The following is an 18,868-nucleotide window of genomic DNA, read 5'->3' as shown; positions in this document are numbered from 1 at the left end:
CATAATAATGGCCCCACATAGTCCTTCATACAAGATAATGGTCCCCATAGTCCTCCATACAGAATAATGGCCCCACATAGTCCTCCTACAGAATAATGGCCCTACATAGTCCTCCATACAGAATAATGGGCCCCACACAGTCCTCCATACAGAATATTGGGCCCCACATAGTCCTCCATACAGGATAATGGGCCCACATAGTCCTCCATACAGTATAATGGCCCCACATAGTCCTCCATACAGAATAATGGCCCCACATAGTCCTCTATACAAAATAATGGCCCCACATAGGGATTGTCAATCTAGTATCGCAGGCCAAATAAAATCACCCTGCGGGCCTGATTTGTCCCATGAGCCAGAGTTTGACGTGTTTGCTCTACAACTTGGGAGAAGGACAGGGGCACTGTGTCTTGTCGGATCCAGTGATCTGGCCAGCTTCAGAGTGGCTCTTTCAGGTTCTAAAGCAGAGATTCTACTAGCGGTGTGCACTCTTTATTTAGGTAACTGGTCACTCTGAGACTGCAGGGTGGCTGATAAAATAGGCAATGAACTGTTTAAAATGGGACTAAAAATCTCTCTGTTCTCAACAACAAGCATTTTGCAATTTTACCCATTAATGATGATAAGTCCTTCTCTTCTCCTCTTCTCAGTAGCGCACCGCTCCCCAGCCTCTTGATTTCCCTGGTTGCTGGCTAGGCAGGCGCTTCTGATTTACCATGCTGCTGGTGTGGCGCCCTGCTGCGCATTGGTGCCACAGATCCTAGAGGGGTGCATGGACGGATTCCTCCACAAGAGGCCCTCATAGCATAGACACACCTCCACCTTCCACCTCAGACCACCAGAGGGAGCCCGGATAGGGATATAAATAGGGAAGGTGGAGCTAGGCAGTTCAGTCTAGTCTGTGAGGAGGTCAGTCTTCTGCAGCCAGAGAATTTGCCAGTCCAGCCTAGACTCAGGGAGCTCAGGTTAGTGAGCCTAAGGCGTGCCAATGCCATAAGAGCGGTGAAGAGTAGCGAGGCCTACTGCCAGTGTGAAGCTTAGTGAGGGCCCCGAGCCAGGCCGAAGGCAAGTGGAGTAGGCGAGCTACATAGGGGGCAGAGGAGCTTAACCAGGTCACCCCACAAGCATTTACCGGACACCGGGTCCGTGTCTGCAAGGATCTCTAGGACCAGCAGAAACTACCGGAACCCCTGGCGAACTACATGTCCCAGGAACACCAAAAGCTGACTGATATACCAGGGTCAGAAGTCACTGAGGCCCAAGAGTCCAGGGAGTGTGATCTCCAACAGAAGGCCCTACCACCAGGTCAGCCGGTGCAAGACAGAGACCAAGTTAGGCCTAGCTCCAGGCAGGTCATAAACTTATCAAGAAAAGGCAAGAAACAGGAGGCTCCACACCCGCTTACTGGGGAGAGTCCTGAAATGCACCCTTTACCCTACAGTGCCCTGGATCATGCCTGAAACACCACCAGTAAAGGTACTGAAGTGAACTGTTGTGAGTGTGCCTATTCTTCTTCTGACCCGGCTGGGTCCCCTCTGTCCTGCATCCCTTCTCCTACGCTGCCCTGAGGCCCCGCTCCACCTGTGGGGAGCCGCACCAACCAAGCTGCCTGACCACCGGCCTCAGAGGACTGTAGCAGCGCTGGTGATCCTCAACAGACACCACGGGTGGCGTCACGAACTTTCCCCTTTCCCATACACCTTTCCCCCCATTATCCCTTGCCTTTTAAGAGTGACCCCAGGGTACGGCCTCGGGAGCCGGCCACCGCGGCATCCCCCAAAACCAACAACAGGGCCCGGACGCCGAGTCCCCATCCCTTGGGCGCGTCACAGGCTTGAACTGTGGTCGCTGTTATGCTGCTCTATGAGGCCGCATTTCCTCTGCATGATCAGAAGAGCAGTCTCCAGTTGGTAGGAATCAGAATCTAACTAGGTGCTTCATCAATCTTGGCCTGCCTCAGGTGAGTGCTTACAACATCAGCTGGAAAGGACAAGCAATGCGCATGTTTGGCCATTGCTCCCAGGCAGCATTGAACCCCTTGGTTGCTAGCAAACAAAACAGAAAAGGAGTGATAGAAGGAGAATGGAGGCAGAGAAAAATTGTAGGAAATTTGCAAACTTAATTTCTTCTTATATTTTACAATTAAAATAGCCCTTTAATGCAGCAGAATTGTAAAGAATGGTACTTCAATGAATTACAAAAAAATGTGAGCATGCTGCCGAAATGACTATATATAACGATACCATACAGACACTAATAGGTGCCATACAATAGGGTGCCCAAGGTTACACAGAGCCACATTCACCCTGCACTGCAGAAATAATGTACTGTACAGTTTCTAATAGTCGTGCCAAACATTGCCTTATGAATATCACCATACAGTGCTCAAACGATACCGATATAATATGACAAAATAACAGCTACGTACATGAAACCTTTCCAATATCGTTACTGTACTAAAATCTTTATATAATTACTATGTCTGTGTATGATTTTGCGGTATTATTCATACACGTTAGACACTCAGTGGGTCCCATTAAACTCATTTTAAAATATGAGCACCTTTCAGGATGCTTTTACATGGGACAGTGAGTAGATGAATGAATGTTCATAGGAACATTTACTCCTGATTATTGCCCCTGTGTATAACAGCCCAGCGAAGAACTGATGACAAAGCTAAGCTCAATTGTCAGCTAATCGCATTTTTTATGTTGACCTAAAAATTATTTCGGTTGGCAGCACATATAAAGAGATATGATGCCCCTGCTGAGAATAATGAAAGTAGGAGGAACGATCAATCAAAATGAAAGCACACAAGCATCCTGACTTGGACTGGCTCGCAGGAGGACAGAAGAATCCTCCGGTGGGCCACCACCCTCTTATATGAGCAGCACGTGGCACAATACACTTAATTCACTATGTTCAAAGGCAGCATCTTATTCATTTAACAATTTACCCATTTAATTGTTATATAAATTTTTAATTGATGATAATAATGTAACATTTGTATGTAGCTGAAAAGTGGGGCCCTGGAGTTGGTTACTGGTGGGCCCTCGGCACCTCAGTCCGACACTGCAAGCACCGATCATCTTCCCATATCATGGACTGGTGGTCGTTCCAGGTAGAAAGTCTCCTGTGTAAATAGACCTTTAGTGCAGGTATCTCAGATATCCTTGGACACAATATGTCAAATATCATTAGAGCGATAATTAGATCCTTGTGAGAAGGAAATGATGTCAGACTAATTACTCATTACTTTAATTGTACTTTTATTTCTCCTGCAGAAACCTGTCCAAACAAGTTAGCAGTTTGTGAATGGATCACGTCAGCTGCTTATTCTGTATAATGGAACATGCAGTCAGTTTACGATTAGTCATTCATTAAAGAGTACTCATGAAAAATAGGCAACTTTGTAATATATCTTATTAGAGAAATCTGCTTCTTTCCCCTTATGTACCGATCTTTCACTCTCAATTCATAGGTAAAATCTGTGTTCAATGAAGATAGGAGATTACTGAGATAAAAAATGATCGTTGGTGCTTTTAAAATACCATGGAGAGAGGAGGGAGGAGGAGCTGGAGGCAGAGACAGACATTCTGCTGCAAGTTCTCCTGAAACGACAATTACACTTCTCCATAGAACATTATGAGCACCAGCTGTCATCTCCTATCTTAGTAATGGGAAAGTCTGTATTCACTGAAGACTGATTTTACCTGTGAAGTAAGAATTTTGAGAATGAAAAATCAGTCCAGGAGGAGAAATAAACTTTCTCTAATAAAACTATATTTCAAAGTTTCTTATTTTCATGTGTATTACTGACTTGTGAAAAAAAATGAAATTAAAATGTCTGTTACTTTATAAGCACATGACCCAAGTTCATCCTTAACCCCTTAAGCCCCGCGGGTGGTTTGCACGTTAATGACCGGGCCAATTTTTACAATTCTGACCACTGTCACTTTATGAGGTAATTACTCTGGAACACTTCAACGGATCCCCCTGATTCTGAGATTTTTTTTTCGTGACAGATTGTACTTCATGATTGTGGAAAAATTTCTTCGATATCACTTGCGTTTATTTGTGAAAAAAACAGAAATTTGGCGAAAATTTTGAAAATTTTGCAATTTTCAAAATTTGAATTTTTAAGCCCTGAAATCAGAGCGATATGTCACACAAAAGAGTTAATAAATAACATTTCCCACATGTCTACTTTACATCAGCACAATTTTGGAACCAAAATTTTTTTTTGTTAGGAAGTTATAAGGGTTAAAAGTTGACCAGCGATTTCTCATTTTTCCAACAAAATTTACAAAACCATTTTTTTAGGGACCACATCACATTTGAAGTCACTTGGAGAGGTCTTTTTGACAGAAAATACCCAAAAGTGACACCATTCTAAAAACTGCACCCCTCAAGGTGCTCAAAACCACATTCAAAAACTTTATTAACCCTTCAGGTGCTTCACAGGAATTTTTTGAATGTGGAAGAAAAAAATGAACATTTAACTTTTTTCACAAAAATGTTACTTTAGACCCAATTTTTTTTATTTTCACAGGGGTAACAAGAAAAAATGGACCCCAAAATTTGTTGTGCAATTTCCCCTGGGCACGCAGATACCCAATATTTTGGGAAAAAACACTGTTTGGGCGCACGGCAGGGCTCGGAAGGGAAGGAGCGCCATTTGACTTTTTGATTGTAAAATTTGCTTGAATAATTAGCGGACGCCATGTTGTGTTTGGAGAGCCCCTGTGTGCCCAAACTTTGGAGCTCCCCCACAAGTGACCCCATTTTGGAAACTAGACCCCCCAAGGCACCTATCTAGATGCATAGTGAGCACTTGGAACCCCCAGGTGCTTCACAAATTGATTCGTTTAACTGAAAAAGTGAAAAAAAAAACACTTTTTCATTTTTACGAATCAATTTGTGAAGCACCTAGGGGTTCCAAGTGCTCACTATGCATCTAGATAGGTGCCTTGGGGGGTCTAGTTTCCAAAATGGGGTCACTTGTGGGGGAGCTCCAATGTTTGGGCACACAGGGACTCTCTAAATGCAACATGGTATCCGCTAACAAATTGAATGGAAAATCGGCTCAAATTGTTAGCGGACACCACATTGCGTTTGGAGAGCCCCTCTGTGCCCAAACTTTGGAGCTCCCCCACAAGTGACACCATTTTGGAAGCTAGACCCCCCAAGGCACCTTTCTAGATGCATAGTGAGCACTTGTAACCCCCAGGTGCTTCACAAATTGATTCGTAAAAATGAAAAAGTGAAAAAAAAAACACTTTTTCATTTTTACGAATCAATTTGTGAAGCACCTAGGGGTTCCAAGTGCTCACTATGCATCTAGATAGGTGGCTTCGGGGGTCTAGTTTCCAAAATGAGGTCACTTGTGGGGGAGCTCCAATGTTTGGGCACACAGGGACTCTCTAAATGCAACATGGTATCCGCTAACAAATTGAATGGAAAATCGGCTCAAATTGTTAGCGGACACCACATTGCGTTTGGAGAGCCCCTCTGTGCCCAAACTTTGGAGCTCCCCCACAAGTGACCCCATTTTGGAAACTAGACCCTCCAAGGCACCTTTCTAGATGCATAGTGAGCACTTGGAACCCCCAGGTGCTTCGCAAATTGATTCGTAAAATGAAAAAGTGAAAAAAAAACCACTTTTTCATTTTTATGAATCAATTTGTGAAACACCTGGGGGTTCCAAGTGCTCACTATGCATCTAGATAGGTGCCTTGGGGGGTCTAGTTTCCAAAATGGGGTCACTTGTGGGGGAGCTCCAATGTTTGGGCACACAGGGGCTCTCCAAACGCAACATGGCATCGGCTAACAATTTGAGCCGATTTTCCATTCAATTTGTTAGCGGACACCATGTCGCGTTTGGAGAGCCCGTGATGTGCCTAAACAGTGGAGCTCCCCCACAAGTGTCCCCATTTTGGAAACTATACCCCTCAAGTACTTTATTAAGGTGTATAGTGAACATTTTGAACCCAGAGGTACGGCACAGAATTTGTTTACATTAGGTCATCATATTGAATAAGTTGTCATTATTCTTGAGCGCAAGTGCTCGCTACTTGAGTTTGCATCGGGTACTCAGGTATGCACCATGTACAGCGTGTGCTCGAGTGACATGCTCGAGTCCCTGCTCCGCATGTTTCACGGTTATTAGACACCCAAAAAAAAACATGCGGGGATCGCTCGTGCATGGCAGGCAATCCCCGTAAAGTTTTTTGGCCGCGAAGCATATGGGGCAGAGACTCGAGCATGTCACTCAAATACCCACGATACTCAATGCATACCAGAGCACCCGATGCAAACTCAAGTAGCGAGCACTTGCTCTCAACACTAGTCGCCATATCGTCATCTTTTTTTCTTACTTTTGAAAAAAATCCCAACCCCAGCCCTAACCCTAGCACAACCCTAGCCCTAGCACAACCCTAGCCCTAGCACAACCCTAGCCCTAGCACAACCCTAGCCCTAGCACAACCCTAGCCCCAGCACAACCCTAGCCCCAGCACAACCCTAGCCCCAGCACAACCCTAGCCCCAAACCCAGCCCTAACCCTAGCCCAATCCTAACCCAAGAGTTTATTTTTGACGCCGTTCCTTGTGCGGTATAAGTGATTAGACGACTTTATTCTTCAGGTCGGTGTGATTACAGCAATGCCAGAATCATATGGGGTTTTTATGACTGACAGCTGTCACACACTAAAAGACGCATTTTTTGTAAAATCTAGTTTTTGCATCGCCATATTTTGAGAGCTATAATTTTTCCAGATTTTGGCAGACAGTCATGTGACGGCTCATTTTTTGCGGGATGACTTGACGTTGTTTTTGGTGCCATTTTCAGGCACGTGACATTTTTTGATCGCTTTCTATTCCGATTTTTGGGAGGCAGAATAAACAAAAACCACCAATTCAGGAATTGATTTTTTTTTTTTTTTTTATTCTGTTCCGCGTGTGGTAAAATTGATGAGGTAGCTTTATTCTTCGGGTCAGTACGTTTACAGCGGTACCACATTTGTATCATTTTTCTATGTTTTGGCGCTTATACACAATAAAAGCTATTTTATAGAAAAAAAATTTTTTAGCATAGCTTTATTCTGAGAGCTATAACTTTTTTATTTTTCAGCTGATGGAGCTGTATGGCGGCTTGTTTTTTGCGGGACGAGATGACGTTTTCAGCGGTATCATTTTTATTTATATGCGTCTTTTTGATCGCGTGTTATTCCACTTTTTGTTTGGCGGTATGGTGATAAAGCATTGTTTTTTGCTTCGTTTTTTTTTTTTTTCTTTTTTAACGTGTTCACTGAAGGGGTTAACTAGTGGGACAGTTTTATAGGTCAGGTTGTTCCGGACGCGGCGATACCAAATATGTGTACTTTTATTGTTTTTGTTTTGTTTTTTTTATAATAATATTTATTGATGGGTACATTATGTTTTTATTTTTGGTGTATTATTTTTTTTATTTTTTTATAATATTTTTGCACTTTTTTTTTTTTTTTCCACTTTCACACAGTTTATACACTTTATTACTTTGTCCCACTCTGGGACTTTCACTTTTTTTTTTCTGATCGCCTGCATGGCACAGGAATGAAGCACCATCCCTATGCCATGAAGGCTGTCAGAAGTGCACAGTGTGAAGATTGCTTGGAGATGCACTGCGCATGCCCAAGCAATCTTCCTGCTCTCTGGTGACCCGGATGTTGTCATGACGACATCGGGTCGTCATGGCAACACCCGGGAAGCCTTTGCAGACTGCGCTGGAAGCCGGAAGAGGAGGTGAGTATCGCCGATCACCTCCCCTTGCCCCCGCAATGCAGCGATCGACTTCGATCGACTTCGATCGCAGCATCGCGGGGGTTAATGTGCTGGGAGCGGTGCAGGACCGCTCCCTGCACATAGTACCGGGTGTCAGCTGTGACAATCAGCTGACACCCGTAGGCGGTCGCTCCCGCACAGCCTGTGTGCGCGCGCGATCGCCATGACGTACTAATACGGGTCTGGCTCTTAAGTCCCAGGGCACAGACGCGTATTAGTACGTCAGATGTTATTAAGGGGTTAAAGGGGTTGCCCGGGACTTTATCCTTAGGATAGGTCATCAATGTCTGATCAGTGGGGGTGTGACACAGGCACCCTGCCAATTAGCTGTTCCTGGTGGCCATGGCTGGAACTGCTTAGTAGTGGAGCTTCATAGAACAGCTCCATCGACAAAATAGTGGCTGCAGCCGGGTACTGCACATCCACCCTTAATCATTTGAATAAGGGGCAGATGTGCAGTATCCGGCCACAGCCACCATATAGCAGTTGAAGAAGCTGTGCAGCTCCGCAACTCAGCAGTTCCAGCTGCTACAGACACCATGAACATCTGATTGCACCCCCACCGATAAGACATTGATAACCTACCCTATGGATAGGCCATCAATGCTAAAGTCTCTGTCAACCCCTTTAATGAACTCTCCCTGCACTTGTGTCACCGGTGTGTCAGGGGTAATAGACAGTCGCTCTGGATCTGGCTGTAGAAGGTCACTGCGCTTGGCATTGCAGACACCTTCTTAATCCTTCTTCCTTTAAGACCCAGCGGCGACCTCCCTCCTGCTGTTGATTGACACACCCTTGCATGGGAGTTAAAAGCCCTCAGTTTGCTCCAGGCAATCACTGGTGATATTTATATGTACAGGCTTGGAGCACTAGCAGTCAGCTAGGGTCTTCTTTGGTGTCCTAGGAGGACAGTTGGCGTTACTCCTCTGGTGTCTGCTCAAGCTAAGTTAATACCCTTTGTTTGTCTACCTTGTTATCTTTTTTTTTAACTCTTTTTATTGAAAAATTCCACAGGATAATGGTTAAAAACCGATACTATCATAATATAAGGTCAGGGTAATCCAAACATTAACCATTCTCAGTTTACTACAATTTACATCACGTTCTCAATAATCAGAGTAAACAGTTAGAAGAAAACAAATACAATGCTCAAAAAAATAAAGGGAACACTCAAATAACACATCCTAGATCTGAATGAATTAAATATTCGCATTCAATACTTTGTTCTGTACAAAGTTGAATGTGCTGACAACAAAATCACACAAAAATCATTAATGGAAATCAAATTTATTAACCAATGGAGGCTTGGATTTGGAATCACCCCCAAAATTATAGTGGAAAAACACACTACAGGCTGATCCAACTTTGATGTAATGTCCTTAAAACAAGTCAAAATGAGGCTCAGTATTGTGTGTGGCCTCCACGTGCCTGTATTACCTCCCTACAACGCCTGGGCATGGTTCTGATGAGGTTGCGGATGGTCTCCTGTGGGATCCCCTCCCAGACCTGGACTAAAGCATCTGCCAACTCCTGGACAGTCTGTGGTGCAACGTGACGTTGGTGGATGGAGCGAGACATGATGTCCCAGATGTGCTCAATCGGATTCAGGTCTTGGGAACGGGAGGGCCAGTCCATAGCTTCAATGCTTTCATCTTGCAGGAACTGCTGACACACTCCAGCCACATGAGGTCTGGCATTGTCCTGCATTAGGAGGAACCCAGGGCCAACCGCACCAGCATATGGTCTCACAAGGGGTCTGAGGATCTCATCTCGGTACCTAATGGCAGTCAGGCTACCTATGTCGAGCACATGGAGGGCTGTGTGGCCCTCCAAAGAAATGCCACCCCACACCATTACTGACCCACTGCCAAACCGGTCATGCTGAAGGATGTTGCAGGCAGCAGATCGCTCTCCACAGCGTCTCCAGACTCTGTCACGTCTGTCACATGTGCTCAGTGTGAACCTGCTTTCATCTGTGAAGAGCACAGGGCGCCAGTGGTGACTTTGCCAATCTTGGTGTTCTGTGGCAGATGCCAAGCGTTCTGCACGGTGTTGGGCTGTGAGCACAACCCCCATGTGTGGACGTCGGGCCCTCATACCACCCTCATGGAGTCGGTTTCTAACCGTTTGTGCAGACACTTGCACATTTGTGGCCTGCTGGAGGTCATTTTGCAGGGCACTGGCAGTGCTCCTCCTGTTCCTCCTTGCACAAAGGCGGAGGTAGCGGTCCTGCTGCTGGGTTGTTGCCCTCCTATGGCCCCCTCCACTTCTCCTGGTGTACTGGCCTGTCTCCTAGTAGCGCCTCCAGCCTCTGGACACTATGCTGACAGACACATCAAACCTTCTTGCCACAGCTCGCATTGATGTGCCATCCTGGATGAGCTGCACTACCTGAGCAACTTCTGTGGGTTGTAGAGTCCGTCTCATGCTACCACGAGTGTGAAAGCACAACCAACATTCAAAAGTGACTAAAACATCAGCCAGAAAGCATTGGTACTGAGATGTGGTCTGTGGTCCCCACCTGCAGAACCACTCCTTTATTGAGGGTGTCTTGATAATTGCCAATAATTTCCATCTATTGTATATTTCATTTGCACAACAGCATGTGAAATTGATTGTCAATCAGTGTTGCTTCCTAAGTGGACAGTTTGATTTCGCAGAAGTTTGATTTACTTGAAGTTATATTCTGTTGTTTAGGTGTTCCCTTTATTTTTTTGAGCAGTGTAGTTTGAAACATAAGCTTCATTGTGAAGCACTGCACTCTTTACTAAACCGGCCCATTCCCTATCAGAATTCAGTATATATATCAATTATAGTTGCAATAGAGGTACACTCTTATAGCCCATATACAGTACAGACCAAAAGTTTGGACACACCTTCTCATTTAAAGATTTTTTTGTATTTTCATGACTATAAAAATTGTACATTCACACTGAAGGCATCAAAACTATGAATTAACACATGTGGAATTATATACTTAACAAAAAAGTGTGAAACAACTGAAAATATGTCTTATATTCTAGGTTCTTCAAAGTAGCCACCTTTTGCTTTGATGACTGCTTTCCACACTCTTGGCATTCTCTTGATGAGCTTCAAGAGGTAGTCACCGGAAATGGTTTTCACTTCACAGGTGTGCCCTGTCAGGTTTAATAAGTGGGATTTCTTGCCTTATAAATGGAGTTGGGACCATCAGTTGTGTTGTGCAGAAGTCTGGTGGATACACAGCTGATAGTCCTACTGAATAGACTGTTAGAATTTCTATTATGGCAAGTAAAAAGCTGCTAAGTAAAGAAAAACGAGTGGCCATCATTACTTTAAGAAATGAAGGTCAGTCAGTCCGAAAAATTGGGAAACTTTGAAAGTGTCCCCAAGTGCAGTTGCAAAAGCCATCAAGCGCTACAAAGAAACTGGCTCACATGAGGACCGCCCCAGGAAAGGAAGACCAATAGTCACCTCTGCTTCTGAGGATAAGTTTATCCGAGTCACCAGCCTCAGAAATGGCAGGTTAACAGCAGCTCAGATTAGAGACCAGGTCAATGCCACACAGAGTTCTAGCAGCAGACACATCTCTACAACAACTGTTAAGAAGAGACTTTGTGCAGCAGGCCTTCATAGTAAAATAGCTGCTAGGAAACCACTGCTAAGGACAGACAACAAGCAGAAGAGACTTGTTTGGGCTAAAGAACACAAGGAATGGACATTAGACCGGTGGAAATCTGTGCTTTGGTCTGATGAGTCCAAATTTGAGATCTTTGGTTCCAACCACCGTGTCTTTGTGAGACGCAGAAAAGGTGAACGGATGGACTCTACATGCCTGGTTCCCACCATGAAGCATGGAGGAGGAAGTGTGATGGTGTGGGGGTGCTTTGCTGGTGACTCTGTTGGGGATTTATTCAAAATTGAAGGCATACTGAACCAGCATGGCTACCACAGCATCTTGCAGCGGCATGCTATTCCATCCGGTTTGCGTTTAGTTGGACCATCATTTATTTTTCAACAGGACAATGACCCCAAACACACCTCCAGGCTGTGTAAGGGCTATTTGACCAAGGAGGAGAGTGATGGGGTGCTACGCCAGATGACCTGGCCTCCACAGTCACCAGACCTGAACCCAATCGAGATAGTTTGGGGTGAGCTGGACCGCAGAGTGAAGGCAAAAGGGGCAACAAGTGCTAAGCATCTCTGGGAACTCCTTCAAGATTGTTGGAAGACCATTTCCGGTGACTACCTCTTGAAGCTCATCAAGAGAATGCCAAGAGTGTGGAAAGCAGTCATCAAAGCAAAAGGTGGCTACTTTGAAGAACCTAGAATATAAGACATATTTTCAGTTGTTTCACACTTTTTTGTTAAGTATATAATTCAACATGTGTTAATTCATAGTTTTGATGCCTTCAGTGTGAATGTACCATTTTCATAGTCATGAAAATACAGAAAAATCTTTAAATGAGAAGGTGTGTCCAAACTTTTGGTCTGTATTGTATATCATATGTCATTTCCCATGCACTCTAAAGGGCATATATGAGGACTCATAACGTGAGATTAGCGAAGTCATGGCACCAGGAGACAAGTGTGTTAAGGGCGAATCACACCATCTTTCCCATATCCTTTGGAATTTCTGGGGACATTCCCTATTTCTATATACTATATTTTCATGCGCTATTGTATCATTCACTGGTTTTGTCCATTGGTTGATAGTAGGAGATTTCCCTCCCATCCATCTTAGTGCTATCGCTTTCCTGGCCATAAATATAACCTCCCGAAGAAATATCCGATCATAGTGTGTCCATATTTCCTTGTCCACAATACCCAAGACACAAAACTCTGGACTACTCTCAATTGGCATCCCAACTATCCGTTTCAGTGTAGTTATCACTTCACCCCAATATCTTCGTATTATCCCACAATTCCAAATAAGATGTCAGAAATCCGCTCCTGATTCCCCACGTCTGTGGCATTCATCAGATGCCATTCTACCAAATCTATTCATTCTCACAGGGGTCAGGTAAGATTGATGTAGTATATATAATTGAATTAATTTATTATTGGCGGCTGGTGACACCACCGTATGTGCTTCCATTGAAACATTCCACTGATCATCAGTTATAGAAGGGATTAATTGTCACCATTTACTCTTAACAACAAGTTTGGTAGAAGTGATTTTAGAATTCAGTAGAAAGGTATATAGAGAAGATACCACGCCTGTGGGTCCTTGAGTTTTTAGTACTCCTATTAATGGGTATTTAGATATTTGCTTTCTAGGATATGGGAATTGATGTGTTATGGCATGCCTCATTTGTAGATATCTGTAGAAATCCCTATGAGGGATTCTAAACTTTATATGAATTTGATCAAATGACAATAAAATTTTGTTTTCAAAAATCTGATTAAGTGTTGTTATTCCGTGTTGCTTCCAGAAGATTGTGTCCTGTAGGTTTTTAAGCTGCGGAAATTCAGGGTTATCCCACATTTGGGTTTCTCCCATTTGATCAGTAAACCCCACGATACGCTTACTCTCTCGCCACACCTGTATCGCTAGGCTATGTGCAAACAATAAGCCCTGTGGTGACCTGTAGGAGCCTTCTAATATAGCCTATGGTGTATTCCTATTTAAAAAATGTATAAGATGCGCTTCTGCATTAGTGAGTTTATCACTGCTTATCCAACACTTCAAATATTGTATCTGACCAGTTAAATAATTGAGAAATAGGTCGGGCACCGTGCTACCCCCTTGATCCTTGGGTCTCTGCAGAGATCCATCACTTAGTTTGGGCCTTGCTGAGCCCCATATAAATGTCGCCATCATGCCGTGCAGTTTCCGAAAAAAATCTTTAGGGATTTTAATGGATGAATGTTCTAATACATACAAACATTTTGGAAGGATAATCATTTTGATTAGGTTAATTCTTCCCGCCACAGACAATGGAAGTTGGGACCAGCTTTAACATTTTTTCCTCATCATATCCTTTATGTGGTACACATTGTCCTTCAGGTCCATAATTGGGTTTTGATTAATTATAATGCCTAGATATTTGAATTTTTGTACTACCTGTAGTCTACCTTGTTGTCTTTAGTTTGTAGTGGGCCCTGACCAGTGCTCAACCCTCCCCCTCCCTATCTAGGGTCAAGCTCTAGGGACATTCAGGGTTTAGATTCCTGCTCGGCGATAGGTGTGGAACCTATATAGGGATGGTAGAGTAGGCAGGGTGATATCAGATCTGCCTAGGGGTCTCCACTCCCCTTTTCCCTAGTGTTTGGGCTTCCTCCCCCTCTTCCCTTGTGTTGCACTTAGTCTTTCCCACACCTTGTGTGACAACTTTTTGTGAGCACTTACTGGTCTGGGATTACCACCAGTTATAATGGTCTGAAACTCCTGCTTTGGGCACGGAGATATCTTCTTCCAATAGTCCAATATTTGGTTAGAGAGGTGGACACAGCATTTAGTTAAAAGTTTTGTTTTATCTCTTTACTTCCTGAATAGGCCTCATTTTCAGCATTCTACCGTCGCTTGTCTATCATCTCTTTTCAGTGATAAATGGCTATATTTCATACAAACCCTGTCCGCTAACTCCTGGAATCTATCATTATAATTAGAGAATATCACGTCTCTGGCTGCTCCTGTATTATGCAGATGTCTGTAAAACAGAATGTACTGGGACATGGCTGGTGAATCACTGCAAGATTACAGAACATTTGGAAAATTGTGAATATGGACGTTAATTGATGGAACTTGGAAGATAGAACGGAGCGAACATTTGGCTCTCGTAGAGAAATTAGGTGTGATGTAATTAACCCTGCATTGTGATACATAACATTACAGAATATCCTGCAGCAGTTTTAACAAGCAGAAATACGTATACTGTGTTACCTAATTCCCATGAGGTCAAACGTACAGTATGTGAGATGGTACTTTGGGGTAATTATTTCCCCAGTAGGAATTGTTACTGGTGCTAATGGGACAAAACACAGTTCTTTAGTCTAGTTAGCAAGAGTATTGTAGGACAAGCCAGAGTTAGCGGATAGGATCAAAGGCAAACCTAGGCGTTCAGCAGAGGGGGGATGGGAGAAAAACACACCAGAATAGGCCCCTAACCTAAGCAACCATGTTTACATTTACAGAGGTGCAGCCTAATCATGTCGGGTATGGTGGGCACCCCTCAACGGATTAATATGCTGTTACTGAATAAAATTCATTACACAAAGCGTAAGACAGATATTACCGCCTTATAGTGACCACATAGCGGTGTTTATCAGTCCTGCGTAGAGTATTGGAGATTACAGTACAGTTGAATATAGTGACTCACAGGTGATGGAGTTGTTCAGTTTCCCTATAATTTTCTTCTGGCCCAGACCGCCATGACGACATCTTCCAGCCACGACTCATCTGCACAGTTACTACCGTCCCAATCTATTCCCTACCTGCAAAAATTTCTCATCCTACTATTACACCAATGCTGAGGTTTTTGCTGCCCTATTTGTCCCTTTTTATTCCACCTGCTGTGCGGCACAGAAAGAGTGCTCCCATTAGTGTCCCACATAGTAATAATGCCCACTGCTGTGCCCCTACTTAGGAACAATGCCTCCTTTTTGCCCTCTAGGCAAAAAAAATATAAAATGTAAAATATTGTGCCCGCTTTATGCCCTTTAGAAAGTAATAATGCCTCCTGTGATTGTTATAATACCCCGAGTGTCCCCTTAACAATTAATGTCCTAAATACCTCAAAAGAGTAATAATGCCCCCTCGGTGCCACACAAAAAGTAATAATGGCCCCTGAACTCCAGCTTTAAAATAATGCACCAAAGTAAAAGTAATATTGACCTCTGAGTCCTCCACATACAGATGCATCTCACTAAATTAGAATATCATCAAAAAGTTAATTTATTTCAGTCCCTCAATCCAAAACGTGAATCTCCTATATTATATAGAGTCATTACAAACAGTGATCTATTTCAAGTGTTTATTTCTGTTAATGTTGATGATTATGGCTTACAGCCAATGAAAACACAAAAGTCATTATCTCAGCAAACTCGCCTGACCTTAACCCCATAGAGAACGTATGGGGTATTGTCAAGAGGAAGATGAGAGACACCAGACCCAACAATGCAGACAAGCTGAAGGCTGCTATCAAAGCAACCTGGGCTTCCATAACACCTCAGCAGTGCCACAGGCTGATCGCCTCCATGCCACACCGCATTGATGCAGTAATTGATGCAAAAGGAGCCCGACTAAGTATTGAGTGCATTTACTGAACATACATTTCAGAAGGCAAACATTTCGGATTTTAAAAACATTTTTCAAACTGTTGTTATAAAGTATTCTAATTTACTGAGATAATGACTTTTGCGTTTTCATTGGCTGTAAGCCATAATCATCAACATTAACAGAAATAAACACTTGAAATAGATCACTTTGTTCGTAATGACTCTATATAATATATGAGTTTCACTTTTTGTTTTGAAGAACTGAAATAAATTAACTTTTTGATGCACCTGTATATTAATTATGCCCCAAGCCCCCCACATATATTAATAATGTACCCTGACATTCCTCTCACATATAGTTATAATGCCTCCTGATTCCTCCCACAAATAGTAATATATAATCAAGCAAAACATGATACCAATGAACAAGCTAAAATCCTAGAAATAGGTATTAAACGGTCACTGTTATTTCAACAAACTTTGCATTAACCAATAGTAGAAGAGAATATAAGAGAAATCTGCTTCTTTCTTCACTTATGAGCCACTTTGTCCCATCCTTCTGCCTCTTGAACTCACCATTCACTTGGAAAAAAACTCCAAGCCCAAAACTGTTTTGGTCAAAGTAAGATGAACTGCTAGCACAGTGAGGGGCCAGGTTACAGCTCTTATGATACTCTGTGGAGTGGTGAGAAGGAATGAGGAGCAGAGTGAAAAATCAAGCAGAGGCAGGAACCGGCAGATCAGTGAAGTTAGTGAATAATTTAGTTCACCCAGGATTCACAGCCACACCGATCAGTACTGCTATATAATCACCGCCACCCTGCTTCTCATACTTCTGAACATGTTCTAAATAGAGAAAAAAGAGCAGTGATGCCTCATCTCTCCGTGTGTGCTGTGTATTGGAGACATCACAACAGCTAGTCTACCCTCTAGTTCAGAGAGAACTGAATATTAAATAAAGAATATGAGGATGAGAAAACTAGAGAAGAAAGCAGGGTACAAATCATATAATGGGCAGAAAAAATGTTATTCCTCATATACAAACACGACAGCTTATTCTGAAAATTTACCTGGAATGACAAGTACCATTTAAAGTACAACTGCAATTTCAGGTGACTTCTTACAAAAGGTTGTCAAGTGTGCATGAGGACTAACACTATTTCTGGATATTGTATGACTTCTACCCTATATTGTTCTCAAATGTCAGTCTTGATCAATAGCCCCTATGTGTTCAGTGTATCTTATTCTCTTCCAGAAGCTAAGCGGTACAACATTTAGGGCCAGATTCAGTATTGCTCTTACACCTTTTCTTTTACTAGTTTTTGTTGGTTTTCATCGTTTTCCACTCGCGCCTAATTCTTTGCGCAATTGTTAAAGTCTATTTTACATGTTCGCCTATTTCTTTTTATATACGTTATTGCGAGTGTAGTTTGAGATTTCCAGATGTTTTTGGCTGATTCATCAAAGTGCCCTTTCAAAAAATGTAAAAATTTTTTTCCCCCAAATGTATTCAAGAGAGATTTTATCTATGCCAGTTAATTTGTTGTAAACTTTGTGCCATCTTACGAAATGTGCTAAGAAGTCGGAAAACATGTCAAAGGCAAAAGTAAAGACCATTTTTGTGCCATTTTGAAGGATTTGGCACAAATAACGGCAACAGATACCACAAGACAAAATAGAAAAGTGACTTAAAAAAAGACATGCAAATGATGAAGTAGGGCCTTTTTTGACTAGTAGGAGTTCAGATCTGTAGCTGTAATACGCTGCCCTTACATAGAATAGCAAATTAAAGGGGCCGTCCAGCACTTTTGGTGGCCTATTTATGGAACGGAAGTGCAGTATCATTCGAATAGGGATGGATGTGCAGCTCTGCAACTGATTACATCTGCCGCTACCAGCACCACAAACAGCTGATCGAAGGGGGTGCCGGATGTTGTACCCTCATCGATCTGACATTGATGACCTAAGCTAAGGATAAGTCATCAATATAAAGTCTTGGATAACCCCTTTAAGTTAACAGTTCTGCCCTATAAATACCCATAGCAATAGTTTATAGTCAAACCGGAAGATCAAGTAATAAATAAATGATTGTAGACTGTGTAAAATCTGAAGAAAGCCCCGTACATTATACACGGCACATTTTTATTGTTGAGGAGGCTTAGAATATCACTTTTGATTGTTCACAATTTAGTATCGTAATAAAATACACACAGGATTACCTTGTTTGTCTTTGACTACTTAAAAAGCCGGGGTGCGGCCATGAACTGGAACTTGTCCGACTAGGTCAGAATTGGATCTGGTTCGACATTGTATCTAATCCCATGACAAGACGTTCTGAGCCATAGAAACGGAATGTAGTAATGATGGAGGACGCCACAACAAACTCACCGCAGTGGTGAGCGATAATGGAAGCTTTATTCTGCTGTGGTAAGGTTGTGAAACTCTGTGCACGTGATATGAGACCGGTGACGGTCATAGCTTGGTGATGAATTAATAAATAAGCAATAAATCAATGTCTATGTAGGTAAAAGACAACAGTGCGGTGACGATCAAAACATGAAAAGTAGTTTATTGGAATAGTTTATATAGAAGTGGATGATGAACAGAGGTGTCCAGCCATATCTTTATGTGAATTTAGTTAAAGTGGTGAAAACAAGGTATTACCTATCCACAGGACAGTGAGGGTCTGACCGCTAGAACCTTCACTGTCACTGGTGTGACAGGTTTGACAGACAGCCATACAGGGTCCGGCTATAGAAGGTCGCTGCATTTGGCCTTGCAAACATCTTCCTGATCCTTTCATGATCCCTCTCTCTCTAGGACCCGGCGGTGATCCTCACCTTGCTTGG

This window comes from Phyllobates terribilis, unplaced genomic scaffold, assembly GCF_046119375.1.
Source record: "Phyllobates terribilis strain yellow unplaced genomic scaffold, ASM4611937v1 Scaffold_2__4_contigs__length_985480577, whole genome shotgun sequence".
NCBI classification, from domain to species: Eukaryota; Metazoa; Chordata; class Amphibia; order Anura; family Dendrobatidae; genus Phyllobates; species Phyllobates terribilis.
The sequence above is the reverse complement of the archived record's forward strand: the minus strand, read 5'-3'. Positions refer to the sequence as shown.